We start from the raw sequence: 26,354 nt of genomic DNA, 5'->3' as shown, positions 1-26,354 counted from the left end.
GAGGACAGCAGAGGTCAGGAAAAGGCTGCAGGGATGAGCAGCAGGAATTTCTGCCCGGATTCCCCATGGACCAGGCCACGGAGAGCCTCGAGGGTGGTTCTGTCCCCAAATCCAGATGTCTTTGGGCTGCTTTCTTTAACCAATCCCCCAAATCCGGGTTTCTCAACCCCAGATGTCAAGAGGAAAAGGGGAATTTGGCAGTGACTCTCCCTGGCTCACCAGGACAATGCAGGGCAAGGTCGTCAATGCCTGATCAGGAACCTCAGACCTCACCCAAGCCCTGCAGGAGAACGCCACTGATTTAGTTCATTAATTTAATTAATTGAGTGGAAATTCCAGGCACAGACTCCGGGAAAAGCGCTTTATTTCCACCTCTGGTGTGGGAATTAGGGCGGGAGTGGCTCTGCCTTGGCTCCCTTGCCCCATCTCCCCTGGAATCTCGGACCGACTCCTGGATCAGGCCTGAGTGGAAGGAAGGAGAAATTAAATAGGAATTAAGGAATTCGGGATCTCTGCTCAGCCAGACCTGCTGCTTTTGGTGTTCTTTTGTTTCTTTCTGGCTCCTCGCCACTTTTCCTCCTTATTTGCCTTTTTCCTTTTTCTTCTGCCGCCAGTAAAAACTCCAGCAGGACAAGGAGTGAGACAGCAAAATTCCTTGAGGGAATTTGCAGGGAATCGTTGCTCTCTTCACCACTGAACCCTCGGAGAGAGAAACCCCAAAATTACTCGGCGGGGGGCCGAATCCACCCAAAACCACCCCAAAAATTCCACGCTCCAGCCGCGGATTCTCATTCCTTTTCCCTCCCTGGGAAGCGTGACCCATCCCAAAAACGCTCTGGGTGTAAATCAGCACCACTGATCCCCTAAAACCGGGGGGTTCCCGCTTTTTACGGAGGGGGGGTGGCCTGGTGGGAGCTGGATTTGCTCCTCAGGGATGGAATTGTTGGGAATTGAGGGGCTGAGGACGGGAATTCTTCCCGGGACCCCCCTGTCCCCCCCGCCGCGGCTCAATTTGCTCCGTGCCAGAGGGGAAATTTATCGCCCGCCCCGAACAAGGGAACTTTTTATTTCTTTTTTTGGGGGCCACAAACCCCGGCCAAGCGACATTCTCAGACTTTGTCGCCTCCGGAGCCCTCCGGGAAAGGCGACGTTTTCCAGTAAATCCCGGCGCTTCCATTCCCGACGGGACGGGTCGTAAATCCACATCCCTCAGCCCGCCCCGAGGCTCCGCCGAGAGGGAAAACGGGGGGAATTTTTCCATGGAAAGAGACGCGGGGAGTGAAAAGGATCGGGGATGATGCGTTAATAAATTAAATTATGACCCCACACACCCCCCAGGGAGAGCTGTGGGTGGCTCCCGGGGTTGATATCCCGGCTATTCCCGGGAAATCGCAGCTCTGGATCTCATCCCTCGGCCCGGAGCATCCAGCGGCAAAATCCCGAGGGACAGCGGGGGCTCCGCCCGGGCTCGGCGCGAGGCGTTTTGGGGGAAAACCACCTGGAATAAGGATCCCGGGAAGCGGCTGAGGGGCTCTGCCGGCCGGGAAAAGGACGGGAAAAGGGTTTGGAGGCAGCCGTGGGAGGTTTTCCTGCCTTGGGGAGCAGGGTCCGCGCGGGTGTCGCAGCGGGGTTTGAGGCTGATCCCACCGCATCCCCACATCTCGGAGTTGTGGCTTGGGGGAGTTCGGGAATTTAAAAATGACTCAATTTTGTTTTCTTGTCGAAGGGAAGAAACTCCTAAAGGCAGCGGGGGAAAGACCCCAATACCCCAATTTATTGCAACTGGAGTTTTATGCCGATTTTAATTTATTCTGGACAACTCCGCAGCTTTTAACCCCATCCCAAAATCCCACAACTCAAAATCCCACTGGGCGTTTTGGTGGAAAAGCCTTGAACTCCGCGTGGCCCCGCTGCGACCGCACGTTTGCAAAAAATTCTGTAAAAAAACCTCTTTATTTTTGCTGCTTTCGTGCTCCCTGGGTGTTTCTTTGTGGCCGAACGCGCAGCAAATAACAAAGGAACATTTCCAGAATAATTCCGGCGGTGTTTATCGTTCTACCGGGGAGCAGAGAATGATGGCCCAAAATGCAAATTTCAACCTTGGGAAGCGTTTCTGCCCAAATCTCCGCGCTCGCGTGACCCGTTTTGAGGTGGGAAATGTCCCACTGATCCCCCCCCAGCCGCTCTTATCCTGCCTCAATCCCAAATAAATCCCTCCCTCGATCCAGAGATGGAATTTTTTAGGCTACAATTTGGTTTTTGTCTCTATTTCCTGTCCCACTTCCCGCCGGGTTAATGAAATTTTCCATCCCGGATTTGGGGCGAGCGAGGCTTTTCTTTGTTCGCTGCCTGAGGGAAAAAGCGAATGGGAGTTAAATAAAATTAAAGATTTAGGAGGGATCCGAGGTCCTGAATTTCTCGTGGAAAAGGGAAGAGAAAATCACTTTGAAAGGTGAAGAGGAGCTGGATTCTCCTCGCTCAGCTTTGTATCATTCTGGGTTTCAATTCGGCACAAAGTTGTGGCTGGAGCTGTGGGAAAAGAAAATCAAAATGGAGAAAAAATGTAAATGAAATAAATTTTTAAAAATTAAAATTAAAATGTCAATAAAATTTAAAATAAAATATTTTTTAAACATAAATAAGAAATGAAGTGAAATGAAATGAAATGAAATGAAATTAAATGAAATGAAATTAAATTAAATTAAATGAGATAAAATGGAATGGAATGGAATTTTAAAAATAAAATAAAATAAAATAAAATAAAATAAAATAAAATAAAAATAGAATAGAATAGAACAGAATAGAATAGAATAAAATAAAATAAAATAAAATAAAATAAAAATAGAATAGAATATAACAGAATAGAATAGAATAGAATAGAATAAAATAAAATAAAATAAAATAAAAATAGAATAGAATAGAATAGAATAAAATAAAATAAAATAAAATAAAATAAAATAAAATAAAATAAAATAAAATAAAATAAAATTAGAATAGAATAGAATAAAATAAAATAAAATAAAAATTTAAAAAATAAAAATGAAAATAAAACCGACCCGGGCGTTTCTCCCCTGCACAAACGCGCGGCTGATTTGGGGATTTTCCATCTGCTTGGCTCGCAAACAAAGAATTTTCAGGGCTTGGCTGGAAGAAAAACAGATTTTAAAGGCAGCAGAGGGAGCGGAGCCGCCTGTGCTGCACCCCCGGCTCTGCCCAGGCAGAAATTCCCTCGCTCCCTGCATTTCCAGATGCACCTGAGGAGCTTTGGGGAAGCACAAATCCACCCCAGGGCTCTCCTGCCTTTATCCCGCTCCTCATCTCCCGGGTTTTGCCCTCTCCTCTGCTGGGCTGAGCGATTCTTTCCGTCCCTCGCTGGGAAATCTCGCTGGAGGTCTTGGAATAATTTTAATTATTGTTGTTTTCCTTCCTTTCCTTCTGTAATCGGAGCTGGCGGCGCTGCTTGGACTCCTGCGTTTGATTTCGGAGGGATTTGTCGTGGAGCACGGGGACTTCAGGGAAGGCTGCGAATAAATCGATGAATGCAGGGCAGAAAGTGAATTAAGAGTGCAAAAAAAAATTAAAAAGAGGGTTTTTAACATCCCTGTTGCTTCTGGAGGGTGTGGATGGACTGAGGGAAGGGAGAATTGGGGAATGATGAGGATTCCCAGGGCTCAGGGAAGGGAGAATTGGGGAATGGTGAGGGTGCGTGACACGCAGGAAATGTGTGCGTGTCAATGCCCAGAGGGAATGAGCTTTACATAAAAAATAGAAATATAAATATAAATCTAAACATAAATATAAATATAAATATAAGTATAAATATAAATATGAGTATAAATATAAATATAAGTATAAATATAAATATGAGTATAAATATAAATAAGTATAAATATAAGTATAAACATAAGTATAAACATAAGTTTATATATATATATATACTTTATATATAAGTATAAATATAAGTATAAATATAAATATAAATATATATAAATATAAGTATAAATATAAAAAAAAAAAAATTAATAAAGATAAAGATAAAGATAAAGATAAAAATAAAAATAAAAATATAAATATAAATATAAATATAAATATAAATATAAATATAAATACAAATATAAATATAAATATAGATATAAATACAAATACAAATACAAATACAAATATAAATATAAATACAAATATAAATACAAATATAAATATAAATACAAATATAAATAAAAATATAAATATAAATACAAATATAAATACAAATATAAATATAAATATGAGTGCAAACGAGGAGAGGCTGCAGCCGGGGCATTCCCAGCCCATCCCCGTCCCCGGAGCTCTCCGCGGTGCTGCCGGCCCCGGGTCCAAACGCGCCCGGGGGGCTCGGGGAGCGCGGCGGGGCCGCTCCCGGTGTCCCGCTGGGGGCGGTCCCGGCGCTGCCCCTCCCCGCTGGCCGCGGGGCGGCTCCGGGGGTGTCCGGGCTCGTAAAGGCCACGGCCCCGCGGTATCCCCGCGAAGGAGGAACCCCTGAGCATCCCTGAGCAACCCCTGAGCATCCCCTGAGCATCCCCTGAGCATCCCCTGAGCATCCCCTGAGTAACCCCCTGAGCATCCCCTGAGCATCCCTGAGCATCCCCTGAGCACCCCTGAGCATCCCCTGAGCATCCCCTGAGCAACCCCCGAGCATCCCCTGAGCATCCCCTGAGCATCCCCTGAGCATCCCTGAGCATCCCCTGAGCACCCCTGAGCATCCCCTGAGCATCCCCGGGCATCCCCTGAGCAACCCCCGAGCATCCCCCGATCATCCCCTGAGCATCTCCTGAGCATCCCCGGGCATCCCCTGAGCATCCCCTGAGCATCTCCTGAGCATCCCCGGGCATCCCCGGGCATTCCCTGAGCATCCCCTGAGCATCCCCTGAGCATCCCCAGAGCATCCCCAGAGCATCCCCTGAGCATCCCCTGAGCAATCCCCGAGCATCCCTGAGCATCCCCTGAGCATCCCCTGAGCATCCCCTGAGCATCCCCGGGCATCCCGAGCATCCCCTGAGCATCCCCTGAGCATCCCCTGAGCACCCCCTGAGCATCCCCTGAGCATCCCCTGAGCATCCCCGGGCATCCCGAGCATCCCCTGAGCATCCCCTGAGCATCCCTGAGCATCCCCTGAGCATCCCCGGGCACCCCCTGAGCATCCCCTGAGCATCCCCGGGCATCCCCTGAGCATCCCCTGAGCATCCCCTGAGCATCCCCCGAGCATCCCCTGAGCATCCCCTGAGCATCCCCGGGCATCCCCGGGCAACCCCTGAGCATCCCCTGAGCATCCCCTGAGCATCCCCGGGCATCCCCTGAGCATCCCCGAGCATCCCCTGAGCATCCCCTGAGCACCCCTGAGCATCCCCCGAGCATCCCCTGAGCATCCCCTGAGCATCCCCGGGCATCCCTGAGCATCCCCGGGCATCCCCTGAGCATCCCCGGGCATCCCCTGAGCATCCCCTGAGCATCCCCTGAGCATCCCCTGAGCATCCCCGGGCATCCCCGGGCATCCCCGAGCATCCCCTGAGCATCCCTGAGCATCCCCGAGCATCCCTGAGCATCCCCTGAGCATCCCCTGAGCATCCCCGAGCATCCCTGAGCATCCCTGAGCATCCCCTGAGCATCCCCCGAGCATCCCTGAGCATCCCCCGAGTAACCCCCTGAGCATCTCCTGAGCATCCCCGAGCATCCCCGGGCATCCCTGAGCATCCCCTGAGCATCCCCGAGCATCCCCTGAGCATCCCTGAGCATCCCCGAGCATCCCTGAGCATCCCCTGAGCATCCCCTGAGCATCCCCTGAGCATCCCTGAGCATCCCCCGAGCATCCCCGGGCATCCCCTGAGCATCCCCTGAGCATCCCTGAGCATCCCCTGAGCATCCCCGAGCATCCCCGGGCATCCCCTGAGCATCCCCGGGCATCCCGAGCATCCTCTGAGCATCCCCTGAGCATCCCCGGGCAACCCCTGAGCATCCCCCGAGCATCCCCGAGCATCCCCTGAGCATCCCCCGAGCATCCCCCGAGCATCCCTGAGCATCCCCGGGCATCCCTGAGCATCCCCAGAGCATCCCCTGAGCATCCCCTGAGCATCCCCCGAGCATCCTCTGAGCATCCCCGGGCATCCCTGAGCAACCCCTGAGCATCCCCTGAGCATCCCCTGAGCATCCCCAGAGCATCCCCTGAGCATCCCCTGAGCATCCCCTGAGCATCCCCAGAGCATCCCTGAGCATCCCCTGAGCATCCCCGGGCAACCCCTGAGCATCCCCTGAGCATCCCCTGAGCATCCCCTGAGCATCCCCTGAGCATCCCCCGAGCATCCCTGAGCATCCCCTGAGCATCCCCGGGCATCCCCCGAGCACCCCTGAGCATCCCCTGAGCATCCCCTGAGCAATCCCCGAGCATCCCTGAGCACCCCTGAGCATCCCTGAGCACCCCTGAGCATCCCCTGAGCATCCCCTGAGCATCCCCTGAGCATCCCTGAGCATCCCCTGAGCATCCCCTGAGCATCCCCTGAGCATCCCCTGAGCATACCTGAGCACCCCTGAGCATCCCTGAGCATCCCCTGAGCATCCCCGGGCATCCCCTGAGCATCCCCTGAGCACCCCTGAGCTTCCCCGGGCATCCCCGGGCATCCCTGAGCATCCCTGAGCATCCCCTGAGCATCCCCTGAGCATCCCCGGGCATTCTCTGAGCATCCCCGAGCATCCCCTGAGCATCCCCGGGCATCCCGCGGGCGTTCTCCGCCTGACGGAGGGAAGATGACATTTATTGTCTCTGTTCCGCCACCGCGGGCGCGGAGCGGGACACGATCCCTCCTGGTTTTCCCTGTGATCTCCCCGCTCGCAGGAACCGGCCCCATCTGTGGGGCAGAGCTGGGCTCCAACCCATAAATGTTCCCACTTCGGGGGTGCGGCCTTGGCGAGGCTTTGAGGGAGCCGATTGTGCAATTAATGAACGCCCTAATTGAGCATTTAACGTCCCTGTTGGTTCGGGAAGGGAGGGGATGGAGTCAGGGCGGGGAGAAGTGTGGAATGGTGAGGATTCCCAGGAGGCAGGGAAGGGGGAATTGTGAATTAATGTGGATTCCCAGGACTCCGGGAAGGGCGGGATTGTGGAATTGTGAGGATTTAAAGGACGCAGGACTCCGGGAAGGGCGGGATTGTGGAATTGTGAGGATTTAAAGGACGCAGGACTCTGGGAAGGGAGGGATTGTGGAATTGTGAGGATTTAAAGGACACAGGACTCTGGGAAGGGCGGGATTGTGGAATTGTGAAGATTTAAAGGACACAGGACTCCGGGAAGGGAGGGATTGTGGAATTGTGAAGATTTAAAGGACACAGGACTCTGGGAAGGGCGGGATTGTGGAATTGTGAGGATTTAAAGGACACAGGACTCCGGGAAGGGAGGGATTGTGGAATTGTGAGGATTTAAAGGACACAGGACTCCGGGAAGGGAGGGATTGTGGAATTGTGAGGATTTAAAGGACACAGGACTCTGGGAAGGGCGGGACTATGGAATTAATGTGGATTCCCAGGACTCCAGGAAGGGCGGGATTGTGGAATTGTGAGGATTTAAAGGACACAGGACTCCGGGAAGGGCGGGATTGTGGAATTGTGAGGATTGGGCCCCCACGCCGGCTCTGAGCAAAGCTTCTCCCTGGGCAAATATGATCCCGTCCATTTGCCGGGAGATTTACGGCCAGTTCCGTCCTCTCGGCCGCCCTAAAAGCTCAACCATCGCGGCTCCATCTCCTGCCTGGCCACGTGTTTCATTAAGGTGCCTCATAAATTCATCCTGACTTTCATTAGTTTGTCTCTGCGGCCGCGTTCCGCCTGTTTCTGCCTTTTCAAAGCCTCTCGGTTTGATTTTCCCCCCCGCTCAGCTCTGCCCTGCTGCGTCGGAGGCACCGTGTTTGTTCTGGGGTGTGTCAAGGTGGAATCATTTCTGCTGCCTGAGCACCTGCCGCGGGAGGGGACCCCCCCAAAATCTTGGCCACGTTGGGGTTTTTTTGTCCCCCAAAACGTCTCGGCGCTCAAAACTGCCCTGAATTACCCAAATTTCCAGCCAAAATCTCATCCTCTCGCAGATCCCGCTGCTTCTCTGCCATTCCCTGGTGTGCGTGAGCCAGAGCTGGGGTTCCTCCTGCTGGGTCCTTCCCGGGTTTCCTCTCCCACATTTCGGGAGCGGGGTCAGGATCCAAAGGCCGGGAGCGGGAGGGGAAGCGAGGACAGGGCTGGGCTGAGATCCCGGGCCCGGCGGCTCCGGGATGTGGGATCAGAGGTCAGTGAGGGCGCCCTGCAAGGACAGGAGGAGCTCAGGGCTTTAAGGAAGGCGATCCCAGGCTCGGTTTGCCAAAAATCCCGGGTTTTCCTTGTTTTCCCTGTGACCCGCACCCGCCCAGCAGCAGAGATCTCCCACCAGACCCCAAATCCATCCTTTTTTTTATTCCTTGCCAACACAAAACCATGGAAAACGTATCCCATAAATCTCAGCTGCCACCTGAACCCACCGGGTTTTGTGCTGTCCTTGAAGACACTCCGGCCTTTCACAAATTATTTAGGCACTGCTCTAATGTTTATCTTTAACTCTTAAGGGAAATCAAAGATTCAAATATCTGCAAATTCCCATTGAATTTTCACAGAAAAGCGAAAAAATTGCTCTGCAGCTTGCAGGGATTCACTGCTCAGCCTTTGCAGAGGGCTTGAGCAGGGGGAACAAACTAAAAACCACTGAAATTCCCTTTCCCCCCTACTTTGCAACCAGTTGGCGAATTCCCCCTGTAAGATCCGGCCCCTCAAAGCTGCAAGATTTTTTAATAACGATGGGGAAAACGAGGCAGGATTGTGCTGCTCTCCCATTCCCGGATCGGAGTTCACGGATCAGATCCCATTCCCTTTTCTGCGCTTTTATTGGAATTATTCTGCGCAGCCACAAAAGGGGAAGTTTCCATTAGAAAGCCGCTCTACCCCTTTATGGCGCTGCATAAAACCCTCCCCAACCTGCTGGATCTGCTTTTTTCCCCGTCTTTACAGCCCTGCGGTGGCGGCTGAGGCGGGACTTTGCCCCCGGCAGCGGGAAAAGCGCCTCCCGCTGCCTCTCGCTGCTTCGCGGGCTTTAAGGAGTTAACTCCAACCTTGCTCCGGCTCCGTCCCTGCCCAAGTGGATTTTATGGGAGCCTTTTAACTCCCAGCGCAGCTCTGACACTCTGGCCTTTCCTAATAACCCTCTCGCTCACGTTCTTCCTTCTGGAAGCTTCTCCCGCTCGGCCTGTGCCCAAAAATCTCCGCATTCCGCTTCTCCCGGGCTCCAGTGGGGGTTTTTTTTTAACCCCCCTCATTCCTGCTTTTCTTCTGGGGTTGACAGTCAGCAAGGGGCTGGGTGGTTCAAAGGACTCTTTTAACGAGGTTTTGCTCACTTATTTTCCAGATATTCAAACCCTCTCCGGGGTGGAGCGGCCTGGTGGGATGAACTCTTCCCTTCCCATAAAGATTTCCCAAAGCTTCTCCCTGGAAGTGGCTGGGAATGGCTGAGGTGTTGAGAATGAGATCATTCGAAGGGAATCGCTGAGGTGTTGAGAGGGTTCCGGGAGGATTTGGGGTCCTTTTCCTCTCCCCGCCAGCTCCTGGGCACCTCCAAGTGCAAAACTGAGGCCGAAGCAGCTCCACCTCTCCCGTGTGCCATAAAACATCCTGGAAACGCTTCCCTGGATCTCCTCCGCCCTCTCAGGACAGAGGACAGCTGAAAAAAATCACATTTCATTCACGGCTGCTGCAAAACGCGGCCTTTGGCAAAAACCTTGCGGTTTTGGGGTCTCGATTTTGCAGATGGGAAAAGTGAGAGGGGAAAAAAGGCAAAAAAGCTCTCTGATCCATCACCCGACGGCACGGATCGCACAGGGAATTAACTCCTGCCGGGGTTTTGCTCTCCAGGGCAGCTGGAAAGTCTGTTTCTCTCTCTGTGAGAGTGAATTTGCTAAACAGAAAGTGGTTTTGGTGAAGAACCCAGTGTTTGGGGGAGGTGGAGAGAGGCACCCGTAGGGTTGGTGTTCTCCTCCACACGCCCCGGAACTTTCCGTCTGGGCTTGAAAAGAAAATATCTGAGAAGATAAACTCGGCATCAGCGAGATGAGGACAGGCGGTGAGATTTGGTTATGGCTGCGTCACCCAACGCAAAATCCTAATTTCTTGTCCAGAAGCTCTGGTTTGGGTTTAATTCTGGTTTTTCCCTCTCGCAGAGGCAGACGGATGAAATCCCCCGCGTTTTGCCTGCCCCAAACTTCCAGTGTCTTCTCCCATCTGCGTTTCCCATTTCACAACCCTCTCCCGACCCAGTAACTTGAGCTTTTGCCGGGAAGGAGCAGCGAGAAACCCAAACCGCTCCCCCCGAGCATCCCTCCCCGAGCTCAGCTCCAGCCGGGGGTTGCCCTCTCCTGGAGGACCGGGAAAGTCGCATCCCAGGAGCTCCCCGCCCTTCCTTTGGGGCTGGAATTCCTGCACCTGCCGCACCCCAGGGACAGCTTGGCTCTCCTGGGACGCTCTGCCCTGGAGGAGAGGATTTTCTCCGCCAAAAATTGGGGTGAAAACCGATTTTTCACAGAGGGATGGCTGAGCCTGGCCCAGCCCGGAAAACGAAGGGAAGAGCCCAGGAAAATATTTCTCCTCTGTTTCCGAGCGTGGACGAGTCATTTCTCACCTCCGCAGCTGCTGCGGGAGGACGCAGAAGCCAAGATTTCAAAGAAAAGGTTGGGAAAGCATCCAGCAGATTCCTGAGGGACGCATCCAGCCCTGGCAGAGCAGCTCAGGGAGTTTTTGACCCTCGGTGCCTTCCAGAGGCTTCGCTCCGTGCAGGGAATGCTGCAGAGGGAGGGACACGAGGGGGAAACTGAGGCCGGGACTCAGGGTGGGTCTGCAGAACCCAGAAATTTCCCAAAAAATTTGGAATTCTTGCATCCCAAAATCCAGAGGAGCCCGCTGCGGCCACTCAGGCTGCACCCGAGGGTGCCCAGGGCTTCCAAGAGCCTCCTCTTGGCTGTGATCCCACTGGATTTAGGCTCTGGATCAGGTTTAGGACCTCCCTGGAGCATCCCCAGGCACGGTTTATGGCTGGGCCAGGCTGGGAAAGATCAAACTCCTCAACACTTATTCCTCAGATTCCCCTTTCCTCCAGAAACGCTTCAAAAAATCAATACCGGGATTTTTAAAAAGGCATTTTGGAGGCAGGTTGAGGCTTTTTACTCTCCCTGAAAGGCTTCCAAGTGGAGAATAAACACCCAGGCCGAGGGAAAAAGCAGGTTTCCATCAATCAGAGCCCAAAAATTGCCCCGAATCACTTCTCAAAACCCCATTTCCTTCGCCGGATTTTGGGTTTGTGCCACCCCACCCTACACAAGAAAGGTTTTTTCTCGGTACATAAAATGCCCGCAGTGACTCAGGTGAGCGAATTCCCACTTTCCCTCCCCGCTCCGAGGCTTTTCGCCCTCGGTTAATTCGTGCTCGTTAATTAATCGAGCCCGGGGCTCCCTCTAGCGTCGCCCGGGTCCCCTCCCGGGGCAGGGCCCGCTCCCACCCCGACCCTTCCCCACCCCTTCCCGACCTCCAGGCCTGGAAACGGGCAGGAAAAGGCCTCCAAATCCTGCTCTGCGGGGTTTTATTGCAAACCTTGGAGAGGTTTTGGATTTCCAAACTCTTCCCTGCGTTCCTCATGGCCCTTTCCCAGCAGGCCGAGCTGGATTTGTCTGAGCACGGATTTAAGGCTGTGTAACCACCCAAGGGATGAGTTTGGGTGGGATGGGCGGGATTGCAGCTGGGAATATCAGCAGGATCCTGCCGGGATCCTGCTCCCGTCACCCCCATCTCGTTCCCTGGGCAGAGCCAGAGCTCAGGCACGCAGAGGGAGACGCACAAACCCCGCAGGGCACGACCTGCGCTGCCTCCGCACCGCTGACCGCCGCATTTTCCACCTCTGAATGGAGATCCCGGCAGAGAAATGAGATTTCTGCTGCCCTAAAGCCCGGCCTGACGATCTCCTGGCCCCTCTGACTGCTGCTCCAGGGGGGAAACTGAGGCACAGAGCTGGGAGTGACTCCCAAAGATCCTTTCACGGCCGGCTTTCCCATCTCCGGCTGGGTCACTCTGCTTTTTTGGGGAGTCTCCTCTCGTCTCCCCGTCCCACCGAGCCGCTCCTGGGCACCCTCCCCACTCTCCGCCCTCCTCCCCGGGGCTGGGATGTTCCTTTTTCCATCCTCCTCAGAAAACTCCCAGCGCTGGGGCCTCCGGGCCTGTCCGGAGCTCAAACAGCAATAAATAACGGGGCCTTCTGTCTGCAGCCACCCCGCCCCTCCTTCCTCCCCTGCGAGCATCCTTCGGGGGGTCTGCAGGTATGCGGGGCCATAATTCTCGGGGAAGTTGTCTTTTCTCGCCCCGTTCCTCTTTGTTTGGGGGGAGTTTTCCCTGTGATCTGCGGCAGACGCACCTCGGGTTTCAAATCCCCGGCCCCGCCACTCCTGCGCCTCATTCAAGACCGTGACCTGCGACCTTCAAGGTCAGACGGCTCTAATCCCAAAAAACAACATCCCTCGAGTCAGCAGGGCCATCCCTCTCTCCCTCTCTCTCTCCCGAAATTCCTCCGCTCCGGCCACACAAATCCCTCCTCCTCCCAGAAAGGGGAAAAAAAAAAAAAAAAAATCCCGGCACACGAGTAAAAATAATATATGAGGGGTAGTGGCTCTGGGGGGTGGGGAAGGGAGAAGAGACCTTAAAAGGCCCCTATCTGCCAGGGATGGGAACTAAATGGATTCAGGATGGTGCCTCCGCTCCCGCGCAGGCGAGGGATGCCGAGCTCGGCCGCTGGGATCTGTGCCCTTGTTCTGCTCCTTTGGTTTTGGGGCGTTGGATTGGATTTTATTTCTTCAGGGTGGATGAGCCAGCAGAGCCGCGGCACCCCCAAAGCACCGGGAAGCAGCGCTGGGATGGAGAAGTTTGGGGTTTTTCTGCTCTCTTTGGGATCTGAACCTTCCGAGGGAGCGGAGGAGGGGAGGCTGCGCCGTGCAGGGTGTGAAACGCTGACACTGCACAGACAAGAGCCATAAACCCGAGAGGAAAAGCCCCCGGAGCAGGGCCCGGGGGGAGGAGGGCTCCCACCCATCCATTTCCAAGGCGAGTTGAGCCATGGATTCATGGATTTGCTCTTGCGCTTCATCCCCGGCCGGATTCCCGGGGCTGCTTTCCCCCTCTCCCACCTCCTTCTCTCCAAGCTCCCAGTTCCGACTCCAAAATTCACAATCAGGAGGAAAAGCAGCGAGAGCAGCAACTGGAACACCTGAGGAGCTGCTCCAGGCTTGGGATCGGGATGGGATTTTTCTGCGTGGATAACTGGGCCTAGCTGGGATCATTGGGATATCCCGGCTCCAGGAAAACCTCGGGACAAACCACCCTCAGCACCTTCCCACAGAGCTGCTGCTGAAGGAGGGGCTCTCCCCACAACCCTGGGAATGCCACGGACTCTTAAAAAGCCAAAAATCCCTCGCGGCTGCAATCCGAGTTCAGCTCCAGATGGTCCCAAAATCCCTCTGCTCAAGGGCAGGCCGCGAATCAGCTCTCGTTGCAAGGTTTGAGTGTTTAAATTCGAGCTAAACTCGAGGGGTCTGACCGGGGGGAGAGGGATGGAAGAGTTGAGGAATTGGATGGATCCTCGTCCTGGGAGTGGGCTCGTAAAAAGTTGTTCCCGGGCGGTTTTCGGGTTGGGGAGATGGGAAGTGACTTTTACAAGGGAGAACCTGGGGCACGAGGGCTGTGCCTTGAGCGGGATGCTCGGGTCCTTTCCAAGGAATGATTCCTGCCCCTTTTCCCTGCAGGGAGCTCAGCCCGCAGGATCCTTTTTTCCTTCGCGCTTTTCCAACGAGCAGATTTTTGCTAATTAAAATACATTAAAAAAAAAAGAAAAAAAAAAAAAAAAAAAAACAAAAAACACAAAACCAAACCAAACAAACAAACAAAAAAACCCCCCAGAGCCTGAAACTTTAATCCCGGACTTTTCCTCTGCATCCTCCCGGTTCTCCCTCCCCAATTCCCCGACGGCTCCCGGGAACGGGAACGGAGCAAGTGCCGGGAGCGGGGTCGGGGAGGGGGGACGGTCCCGGGCTGTCCCCTCGGGCAGCACGCGCTGGGTTTGTCCCCGGGACCCTCTGGAAGCTCCCCCGGGTGACATTGGAACCTCGGGATCAGCGGGCAAAGCGGGCCCGGACTTCGCTCCCTGCGCGGAGAAGAAGGGAAAAGTCCCCGCGAGGAACCGCGGGGCAGAACCGGAGCCGGGAGGCGAAAGGTGGGGCTTTAATGAAGGGATTTAATTAAGGAATGAGAGAAAGTGGGGAGCCGGCTGGAAGAGGAGATGGGACGCAGACGGGAGATGAAAGTGGGAGGGAACTGGGGAAAACCACCCCAATTTCACAGCTCGCAGCTCTGGCTCGGCGAGCGGGTCAGTCCCGGCCAGGGGGGAGCATCGAGGCTGGAAGAGGCTGGAAAAGGGCTGGAAAAGGCCCTGGAGGAGGCTGGAAAGGGGATCCGGACTTTCGGACCTGTGCCCCTTCTCCCTCCTCTCAGACTATTCCACAGCAGAAATTTGGTTGGGGTGGGCTTGGGGTCTTTTTTTTCCCCTGTATGAAGTTTTGATCCACACCTGTGCTTCCCAAAATCTGCAAAATCCCACTCCTCCGTGTTTTTCCTTGTTTTCCCCCCCGTTATTGTCCATTAATAGCTACTCGAATTGGTGTATTTCAGCACTTTTAAGAACGTGTCGGGAATACGAAACCAGATAAAACCGCAAAATCTCTTCTCCGCTCCAAAACTTTAGGAGGCTTCCAACAGGAGGCTCATTCCCGAAAGGAAAAGTGAATTATAACTGAAAAAAAAAATCCATACAAAGATCCTATGGAAGAAGAGAATTCCCCTTTTTTCCACCTTCTCAATCCGAACCGTTCTGTTGCCCCACCAGGCCCCACGCGTGTGCAGGGAGGGATTTCCATGGGATCTGCCAAAATCTGGGGGGATTTCTGGGATTTGTGTCATCTCCCCACTCTTCTCCCTATGGCTCCAGGCCCTATAGGGAAAAAAACCCGATCCCAGAGGCCAGGGCGTGTTCCCTTCCCTAAAAGCATTAGATATTTAATATATAGTATTTAAAATGTAATATTTGCTATAATATTTCATATTTAATATTTCACATTTCTCGCTCATAAGTCACGCGCCATGTTTATTACGTGATATTTCGCGTGCAATATTTGATACGGTGTTCAGAACGCGATATTTTAACACGGAATATTCAGGTTTGGGCCCCTCTCTGCAGCAAGGTGCGCTGCCGGGAGGCTTCGAGCGGGGGAAATCTGAGCATCAGCTCTGCGCAGGGCTCTCCCTCCTCTTCCCTTTTTTCATTTTTGGGGTTGGGCTTTCACGCCTTGGCACCGCCGCCGTCGCTTCACCTCTGCGGAAGGGCTTTCCCAAAATAACCCGAAAACGGGGAGCCTGGAGAAGGAGGGGTGAGCGAACCGCAGGGAGGGGCTGGGGGCGGCGGCGGGGGGGGGGGGGGGCTGCGGGTTTTTCTCTTAAATAAAATCCATCCCCTCCCTCTGCAAAGCGGGGAAGTTCCCCGTTAACACCGAGCCCGGGGGCTGGGCCGAGCAGGGTTTGAGCCCGGATTGGTTTGAGCTCGCTGCAGACGCTTTTCCAGCAGATAATTCCAGCGGCAGACACCTCCCCCCACCCCGCTTTCCCCCCCAAAATCCGCTCTGCCAAGCTCCAGCCGGCTCCTTCCCTTCTCTCCTCCCTCCCTCTTTCCCACCCTAAACTGGGGGGGGTGCGGGGGAGAAGGGTCCTGCCCCCCACCCGCTCCCCGCGCGTCTTTTTTGGGGTTGGGATCAGCGGCTGCGGCTCCTGCGCTCCCCCCGGGAGCCGCGGGATCCCCCCTGCCCGCCCCCGTCCCTCCCGCCTGGCACGGAATTGGGATCCCGCCTGGAAAACGGGGCCGGAACCGCACCCCACCCCCCTCCCGCAACCCCCGTAGCTCGGGGGACGCGCCCAGAAGGGCTCCCCGCTTTTTAGAGTTTAAATTTTATTCTTTAGCCAGGGCTAAAGATGCTGAGGCAGCCCGAGAATGCGAAGGTGGGTAAAAGCGAATCAATAAAAAACCAAAATCCAGCTCCGCTCGGCCGTTTTTGGAGCAGGAGGAGGAGGACGAGCAGGAATTGGGGAGGAGAGGGGAGAGGCCGCGGTTCGCCGTCAAAACAGCGATTTGGTCTAGACGGGGAGGGAAGCTGCTTGCGGCTTTTCCTTTCTTTCCCTTGTTTTTTTCCCCCTCGCTGACACAGCGGCCCTTCGGTTAAAAATTAATTCGAGGCACCCTCGCTCTCAAGCCGGGGCAAAGCTCCACCAGAAACAATCGCCAGGCTTGGGGGGGGGGGGGGGGGGGAAAAATAAAATAAGAGAGAAATAGAAAATGATGGAAGAAAGCGAATCCGCTCAGGCGGGGCCGGGCTGTAACAAGTGGCGCGAGGACGCCTCTGCAAAGCTCTGCTGGGATTTCTTCATTTCCCGGGAGTTTTAAGGGGCAGGGGAAGGTTTGGATTGGAAAGAAAAAAAATCTTAAAACCCAGGAAAACCGGAGAGGAAAGGCACGGCCAGGTAAGTGAGTGCGAGTTTTTGATCATTTCCCACGTGCGGGAATGTTTTATCCTCACCCTGCGCAGAGCTCGGGGTGGAAAAGCTCTGGGCGAGCGGGCGGGCTCGGGTTTAGTCCTTCTTGATTTCATTTTTCGCCATAATTTCCGTGCGCCGCCCTCTAGAACCCCTCCAGCTCTTCCGAAGCAGAAATCCGAGGAAAATCCGCGCTGCTTCTGCTCCCGCTGGGAATTTTGGCGATTTCTTTTTCCATCATTGAGCCGATTTTCCATCGTTTCCATCCCTCTTTTATTTCTCTCTTTGGCCAAACCCGCGGATCAGAGGCGGAGAAATCCTTGGCTCCAAAAGCTGGGAAAACCTTCGGGATTATCCCGCCCGAGTCCGGCCTTTCCTTAGCAATAATGATAATAATAATAATAATAATAATAATAATAATAATAATAATAATAATAATTCAACCCCGCTCTTTCTACTCACGCCGCTTTTTCCTTGCACGATTTTCTTCTCTCCCTGGGTTTTTTTTTTTTCCCGGCTTTCCGGTGGGATGGGAAGGAAGGATCTTGGCTGGACTTGGATCCCAAAGGTCATTTCTCCAGGATTGCCAAGTCCACTCCGCTTTTCCAGGGTGTTCTCTCCGTCTCCAAACCCTCGCGGCGCTGGGAAAGAGCTCGGGCCATAATGAGGTACCTTTCAATTTAATTTCCCGTCCCTCCCCGGCTTTATGGATTTCCAAGGACAATGCTGGAAACAAGGGAAGAGCCCATTAAAGTCTCCGGGACAGAGGGATTATGTAAATAATTAAAGGTAGCCAGGCTTAATTGATTTTTCCCAGCAAATGGATGGAAAAGGAGCAAATGGAATATTTTGTTTAAGGCAACGCCCGGTGTTGGATTTATTTCTGTTGCTCATTTCCAAGGATTTTTTAATCAATATAATCCCTTTTCCAAACTTATTTTCTTATCCAACAGAGAATTCTTGCAAATATTTAGATTTAATTCAAAATACTCCCAACGCAGCGTTTGACGGAATTCCTAAAAAGAAAGGAAAACTCTCGTGAAAAATTAATTAAAAAGAAGATTTTAGGGTTATTTTGCTGGCAGGCGAATCCGCGGAGCAAAATAAATCCTCGCACGAGCTGCTGGGCCTGAAACGTTCTGGGCAAAGGGAGAGTTTAATTCAGGAAAGCAAACTGGATTTGTCTGACCATCGGCTCAGCCGAAATATTTTGCTCATTCATTTAATTTAATCGCGATGTTTTGGACACTTTTGTAGCTGTAAATTTACTTTTTATGGCTTAACCGCCCAAACCCTCCAGCCGAAAATCGCTAATTAAAGGAAACCTCATTTGACTAAACTTTGCCTCATGTCTGGAGATTAATTAATATTTCCCCCCCCCCAATTTTGGCTGGGCCGTGAGGGTGCAAAGGCATCCCCGGACATCCCGAACTATTTCATTAAATAATTAATTGAATTAAATTTTCATTTCGGGTGTTGGGGAAAGATGCTCACGGAGCTCCTTGGGGCCGTTCTGGGGCCGTCTGGGTTCCCTTTTCGCCCTGCAAAATCCAGGGAATTCTCAGAGTTATCCCAAAGAAGCTGTGCAGGAACTCCCGCCGCTTTTTCCTTCCTACTAATTACAGTTTTCCTACTAATTGGCCCTCTGGAATGAATCGGAGTTTATTCTTTCCTAAGGTGGAGTCTGCTTTTAAAGAGCTGTTTCTTACTTAATTCCCCAAAAAGGGGGTGCGGAGGGAAAGGAGCGCTGCGGGGCCGTTCCTTGGGGTTTTCCAGCTCGGGATTAATGATTCCATCGATTTACGGGCTCAGTTTATAAAATCAGGGGCTCTACGCCGGATTTCGACAGGGGGAAAAAGCCAAAAATAGAAAAGCAAATCCCCCGCCGGGAGGAGGCTCCAGGGCTCCCTTCCCACCCCGCTCAGGTTTTCCTGATCCCGGAGGAAAACTCCTCCAGCAGCAACAAGTGCGGCGGGATTTGCTCCTCGCGCAGCTCCCGAGCGGGGAATCCCAGCCAGGACCCCCCCGGCCGGGTTTATCCGCATTTTAGGGGGTCCACGTGCCGTTTGTCCGCGGTTTAGGGTGCTCTGGTCTGGTTTATTCGTGTTTTAAGGAGTCCAAGAGCGGTTTGCTCGTGGTTTAGGGGGTCCTGGTCTGGTTTATTCGTGTTTTAGGGGGTCCTGGTCTGGTTTATTCGTGTTTTAGGGGGTCCTGGTCTGGTTTATTCGTGTTTTAGGGTGCCCAGGTGAGGTTTGTTCGTGTTTTAGGGTGCCCAGGTGCTGTTTCTCTGTGTTTTAGGGAGTCCTGGTGCGGTTGGTCCGTGTTTAGGGTGCCCTAGTAGGGTTTATTTTCCTTTCCTTTTCCTTTCCCTTTCCCTTTCCCTTTCCCTTTCCCTTTCCCTTTCCCTTTCCCTTTCCCTTTCCCTTTCCCTTTCCCTTTCCCTTTCCCTTTCCCTTTCCTTTCCTTTCCTTTCCTTTCCTTTCCTTTCCTTTCCTTTCCTTTCCTTTCCTTTCCTTTCCTTTCCTTTCCTTTCCTTTCCTTTCCTTTCCTTTCCTTTCCTTTCCTTTCCTTTCCTTTCCTTTCCTTTCCTTTCCTTTCCTTTCCTTTCCTTTCCTTTCCTTTCCTTTCCTTTCCTTTCCTTTCCTTTCCTTTCCTTTCCTTTCCTTTCCTTTCCTTTCCCTTCCCTTTACTTTCACTTCACTTTACTTTTACTTCCCTTTACTTTCACTTCACTTTACTTTTACTTCCCTTTACTTTTACTTCACTTTACTTTTACTTCACTTTACTTTCACTTCACTTTACTTTATTTCGCCTTTCTTTAAGGCACAAACCTTGATTTTGACTCCAAACCCTTTTCGCTTTTCCCTCCTTCCCCTTGAAAAAACACCAATCATTTAAAAAAAAATTAAAATAAAATAAAATTTAAAAAAAAAAAAAAAAGGAAAAGAGGAAGAGGAAACCAAACAGAAACCGGGGCAATGTTTTTCCTCTCGCTGGCAGGGGAACAAAAGCTCCGCGGAGCCGCTCCGGGTCCAGCCCGGCCGGCGAGCGCCGCCCCGAGGCCACCGCGCGGGGCCCGGCGGGGCCGGCAGGGATCGGGTCGGATCCGCTATTCCCACTTCTTCAATTATTTATGGAATTATTTATGGAATTACCGCCATCGCCCGACCCGCCAGAACTCGGGAAAATCCCTCTCTGCCTGCTGGGGGGGCGGTTCAGGAATATCCCGGTTCAGGAATATCCCGGTTCAGGAATATCCCTGCTCAGGAATATCCAGGTTCAGAATTATCCCGGTTCAGAATTATCCCGGTTCAAGAATATCCCGGTTCAGGAATATCCCGGTTCAGAATTATCCCGGTTCAGGAACACCCCAGTTCAGAATTATCCCGGTTCAGAATTATCCCTGTTCAGGAATATCCCCGTTCAGAATTATCCCGGTACAGAATTATCCAGGTTCAGAATTATCCAGGTTCAGGAATATCCCGGTTCAGGAATACCCCGGTTCAGGAATATCCCTGTTCAGAATTATCCAGGTTCAGAATTATCCCGGTTCAAGAATATCCCGGTTCAGGAATATCCCCGTTCAGAATTATCCCGGTTCAGAATTATCCCAGTTCAGGAATATCCCCGTTCAGAATTATCCCGGTTCAGAATTATCCAGGTTCAGAATTATCCCGGTTCAGGAACATCCCGGTTCAGGAATATCCCGGTTCAGAATTATCCCCGTTCAGAATTATCCCGGTTCAGAATTATCCAGGTTCAGGAATATCCCGGTTCAGGAATATCCCCGTTCAGAATTATCCCTGTTCAGAATTATCCAGGTTCAGAATTATCCAGGTTCAGGAATATCCCGGTTCAGGAATATCCCGGTTAAGGATTATCCCAGTTCAGAATGATCCCGGCTCAGGAATATCCCGCTTCAGGAATATCCCGGTTTGAGCGCGCTTTTCCCTGTCCTAGGCCCTGTCGGATTTCGGGAAAAGGGACAAAAACCCCACCCCGAGCTGTCCCCCACGGCCGTCAGGAGGAGGATTTAAGACTGAAATCCAACTTTTTCATCCTTTTCCCTCTAAACGCCTCCTGCTCGCCCCCGGTCCTGCTGGGAGCACCCCAAATTCCCCTTCCTGAGAAGCGGCCACCCAAATATTCCCAAAGGCCGGCGCTGACGGACGGGAGCCGCTGCTATAATCGTATTTTAATAAAAATACGGCTTTGTCCGCCCCGAGCGGGGCGCGGGGGAGCCGTAAATGAGACTTGAAAATTCAGGAGCCGCTTCCCGCGGCCGATCCTTCATCCCGCGAGTGGGCTCGTGATGGATTCGGACACAAATCTGCATTTGCTGATCTATTCCCACTCGAAATCCCTCCCACCGCGGCCTGTTCGTTATCCCAGCGCCCGTTCCCCTGACAGGGAGGAGTTATCTCGCAGCTCCGGCGCCCATTTAGTGTCTGAGAGCCCCGACTCGCCGCTGACATCTGAATTTAAAATGTCTTTACAAACTTCAGCAGCAGCCAGAAGAGGAGAAAAAAATGAGCCATTACCTTAAAATGTGATTGCAGCCCCAGGAATTAACGCTAATACATCACCTAGTTAGGTTTGGGGTGCTTTTAATGGGTTTTTCCCCTCATTTTTTCCCCCGCCTTAATGTTATTTATTTTCGAATTTAAACGGCGCTCGCGTGTTTTTCATGCTTACCCTGAGTGCTTTTCCTCATTTACGTTCCCACTCTGCGATTTAAGGGCTCCATTTCCGAGCTGCAGCAGTGAAAGTTCATTAAAAAAAAAATTCCTGCTGCCTGTTTTGGGGTGAAATAAAGAGCTTTTAATAGGACGGGTTCAAGGGTAAACCACGACTTTTGTCCTATAAATTGCATTGGCAGAAGTAAAGCAAGGGGTTCGAGGGGTTTTTAAAACAAAATTCCTCTGTTTAAGAAACAGAAAAAATGAAAAATTTTAAGTTATTACAGGTGTGGTCCGGGTAAGAAAAGGATAATAATAAAAAATATTAAATAATAAATATTGCAGGTATGTGATGCTGGAGGTCCCTCACGTGTAAAAATAATTGAAGCTTCACAGCAAAGTTCGAATTTTCGGATTTAGAGGTTGCATTTAGAGCCGACCCTGCCCCATATTTGTGAGACAAAAAGCAGAGAAACGGCGAAATGTGAAAGAAAAGGGGGGGGAAAAAAAAATCTGTATTAATTTCAAATTACAGCCTGTAGAAACGCGGGCTCGGACGCTTTTTAGAGCTCCAACCTGGCACAAAACAGAGCCACAAACCAAAGCTCAGAATGTCAATATTCTCCCCAAAAAAAGGGATTTCCCCCCTCTTTTATGCCCTCCCAAACGCCTGTTCGGGGTTTTTCAGGGGTTCTTGCCGCCGTTGTTTGTTTATTTTCCCCTCTCCCCGCCCGAGCTGGTGCGAAGTGTTTGAAGTTCAACAACAGGGCGAAGTTTTATTGTATTTCCGGTACAATAGATTTATATCCCGGCCCATCCAGGCTTTTTAAAGGCTTTTCCAAGGAAATGGAGCCGAGTTATCGCCAAGTTTCTGCCTCCTCCGCGCATCTCCTGAACCCGGAGGATTTGTTTCCTCCGCTGAACTTTTAAACTCCCCCCAGATTTGCCCTTTCGGCCCTGCCCTGTTGCCTTTTCAGAGTTTATTTTTAATTTTTCTTCCCCCGTTTAATTGTTCAATTCACTCTGAGGACAACCCCCAGCTCGTCAGGTAAGACTTTGAATTTATATTCAATATCTATGAATATTTACATAGAAAAAGCCGTTTGCGGCCTGACCCTGTTTGCTGGGGAAGCGTTGTCCTTTAAAAAAAAAATAATAAATATCTTTTTTTTTTTGTCCCTAAATGGGAATTTTGGCGGGATTTTTCTTCCCGCAAACTTCTCCCGCGGAAGCCCCCGGGGCCTGGGCGCCTCCTTGGGCTTTAATTCATTAAGTCATTATTTTATAACACTTTTCCAGCTCGGGCAGGGAATTTGAGGGAGAAAAGGACACAAATTTCTCTATATTGCTCAAAATAGCCCAAATTTCACTTTCCCCCCCTCTTTCTTTAACTGATTTCTACGGTTTTTACCCTTTTTCCCTTCTTTTTTTTTTCTTTTCTTTAAATGACTCACGTAATACTTCCTTCCAGGGGAGGAGATTATGAATAATTTGCCCTTTCCCCCCCTAGAACTCACTGCTTTTACTCTGCGAAAAATTCTCCAAACTCTGGCAGATTTAGATTTAAAAAAAAAAAAAAAAAAACACAATAAAAAAAAAAAGTGGTAATGGCGTTTTAATACGAAATCTTGATAAATCGGCTTCATATAGGAAACCATCCCTCAAATTGCCTTTCCAGAGGAGGCGGGGGAAGAACTTTGGGGATTTTTGCTCTGTTTTATGGCTGCGATAATCGCTTCTTTCTCAACGTCAATAGCATTTTACTGTTTCCTCTGGTCCATTTGTAAACTATTTGTAAAGTCCTGCGGGAGGGAGCCGCTGCCGACACTGTACATAGGAAATCATCTCAATAGTTATTCCCTGCAATCCGAGGGGTTTTTATTCGGGCGCTGAAAAGATCCTTTTGTTGCTTTTGTTTCCTAGCAACTGTTTTCTTTTATAAAAGTTCAGATCGCAGATGATGCCCAACAAAATGGCTGCCCGGGCGCCTTTCTTGGGAATTTTAGCCTTTGACCCAAGGCTGAACTAGAACTGCTCTGTGAATTAGGTAGTTTCATGTTGTTGGGCTCTTCGTTTCAAACACAAGGACATCAAACTACCTGATTTACTCCAGTTTCTCCTCCGCGCTGCGGGCCCGGCGGGGCGCTTGGCCCCTGGCAGGGTGGGGAAGGGGTGGCAGCCCTGGATTGCCCCTTTTTCCTCCAGCTCCTGCATCCTGCTGGCACCGGGAGTGGAGAGGCAGGGTCTGGGTCCCTCTCCTGGGTCTGGGTCCCCTTTTTGAGTCGCTGTCCCCTCTCCCGGGACTGTGTCCCCGTCCTCGATCCATGGCCCCTCTCCCGGGACCGTGTCCCCACCCGAGACCGTGACTCCCCTTCATCCCCGGGTCTTTGCCCCCCTCCCGGGGTCTTTGTTCCCCTTCCTGGCTCCATGTCCCCACTCCGGACCGTGTCCCCTCTCCCGGGACTGTGTCGCCCTCCTAAATCCCTGTTCCCTCTCCCGGGACCGTGTCCCCACTCGGGACCGTGTCCCCTCTCCCCGGGACCGTCCTTCACCCCCGGCCCGGATCCCCCTTCCCAGAGACGGGCATTTGTCCCGGGAAAGATGAGGAAGGGCTGGCAGCCCAATTTCCCCGCTCCTGTCCGTCCCCTGGACCTCACCGGCACCGGGAGTGGAGCCACCGGCTCTGTGTCCCCCACCCCGGCTCTGTGTCCCCCACCCCGGCTCCGTGTCCCCCACCCCGGCTCCGTGTCCCCTCTCCCGGGACCGTGACTCCCCTTCACCCCTGATCCGGATCCCCTTCCCGGACACGGGATTTGGACCTGGAAGGGCCCTGAATCCCCTCTGCCCTCCATCCCCTGGACCGTGTCCGTGTCCCCAGCCCCGGCTCCGTCCCCCCGCCCCATCCCCCGCCGCTACCGGGCCCCAGCACCGGGCACCGCCGGGGCAGGGGTGACGCTTTCTTTGTTTAAATCCCCGTTCCAGGGACCTTTTGCGAGACAGCGCAGTCACGCCCCGAATCATCAAGAGCTTATTAACGCTCTAATTAGGCTGCGGCGCCTCTCAGAGGCTGAAATCCCCCTCCCCGGCAAATCCTCCCCGGCCCAGGGTCAGCAAACCCCTCCGTTTGTGTCTGGCATAAAAATACATCCCTATAAATACACGCAGAGCCATAAAGGAATTTAAGGGCGTCTTATTTTAGGAGCTGTGATCTCCAGCTCGGTGTAAAGGGTAACGTGTGGGTTTGGGCAGCACAAAAGGGCTGTGAGCAGCTCTTGGGTTTAATTATTCCAGTTGATAAAATAAGTTTATTAGAGGTCCCCCTGGCAATTTTTATAGGGACTGGGCTGGTTAGCGGCTCCTGCGATTTTTCCTATGGAAAACACAGGATTTAGCTGTGCGGGTATTGAATATTTGGTCACCCAGGAGCTCCTGCCGCAGGATTTTTGGGATGGATAAATGCCAAGCCGGGGTCCGTAGACACAAAACCTCACAGAGATGAGCGGCTGATGCTCGTGGCTGGGCGCTGGTCTTTAATTTCATCTCTAACATCATCTGGAACTCTAAATTCATCATCTGTAACTCTAAATTCATCATCTGCAACATCCTCAGACCACGGCTGCGAATTTCACCGAATAAAAGGGGATTTTAGGCAGCCTCAGAAATGCCCACAAGAGTTTCGCCACATCCTTCCTCTCAACGTGTTGCGCGTGGGAATATATTGATTAAAAAAGACATAAACTCCACACCAAACAAAGCCCTAAAACTATAAAATTTACGTGAGAAAGAGGGAGAGCGGAGAGCTCCGAGTGCCTGAGCTTGGGTTTGGATGAAGTTCACCCGCTCTCCTCCCCGAAGCCCACAGGGTTCTGTGTGCACGGAATCAGATCACGGCAGCGATTTTCCCCGCGCTGCTGTTCCAAACCCTCATAAAAACAAATTTCACATGGTCCAGGCCACGGCTAAACAAGCCTGTGAATTGATCTCCCTCCGAGGCTTGAAGAATTAAACTTTGATACCATATCCAGGACCGAACCCGCCATCTGCTCCTGCTTTCTGTGGCCGAGGGTGTTACTTGCTTGGGGCTTTTTTTTTTTTTTTTTATAATTTAGTTTAAGGTGGGTTTTTTTTTAATTTTTCTTCCGCTGTTCCAAGAAAACGAAAACAAACAAACAACCACCTCGTCTGGGGTTTAAACCGGTGCGTGCTTTATTCCCGAAACTGGCGACTCTCGCCTATAAACAAACACCCGCTCGAGGGGAGGAGAGGGGAAAGTCAAACAGCGTAAAAGAACCCGGAGTTTTAGGGAGCCTTGTGACTCCTGCCTTAGGAACAACGCGCTGCTTGTGCCCGGCCTCAAAAGCCCTTAAACGGAAAAGGACAATCTGGGAAAGTTAATCATAAACCCCTCGGTAATAACGGCCCCATAGGCAACCACCGACCTCCTTGTAAATGTCTGGGCTGCTGATTTTGATCTCCCTCCTGCCCACGTCAATACAGGAAACAAGGGCCGGGCAGGGCCGGGGGGGGACGCAGAGCTGGGAAAGATCCGGATCAGGCCCGGAGGGGGCTGTGTGGCTGCCCCAAACCGGGAATTGGGGCTCCTTTCGCAAGGGAAGGAGCGGGGACAGGAGGGTGAGGCGGGCAGGGGGTCCCGCCTGCGCCGCTGTGCCGGCAGCGCTTTGTTTCGAGTGAAAAACCACAAGAGAAGCTTACCTGGAGCGACAGCGCTGTGGGGATGGATAAAGGGCTTCTCCTCCCAGTAGGAATTGCCTGGTTTGGGACGCGCTGAGCATTTCTGGGCTCACACGCGAGGAGCAACTCCGGGTTTAAGGCAACACATCCCCCCCCCGCCCCAAGTCGCTCTCCTGCCAAAGTTCAGCCTGGCTGATATTCCCCCCACCCGGGGCGAGTTTCACTGGGGGGGGGGGGGCGGCAAAAAAGTGTTGTGAGGAGATGGCGTCCGAAAGAAACTCCCCC

This window comes from Coloeus monedula, assembly GCF_965178545.1.
Source record: "Coloeus monedula genome assembly, chromosome: 26".
In the NCBI taxonomy this organism is placed as follows: domain Eukaryota; kingdom Metazoa; phylum Chordata; class Aves; order Passeriformes; family Corvidae; genus Coloeus; species Coloeus monedula.
This window is presented reverse-complemented; position numbering follows the sequence as displayed.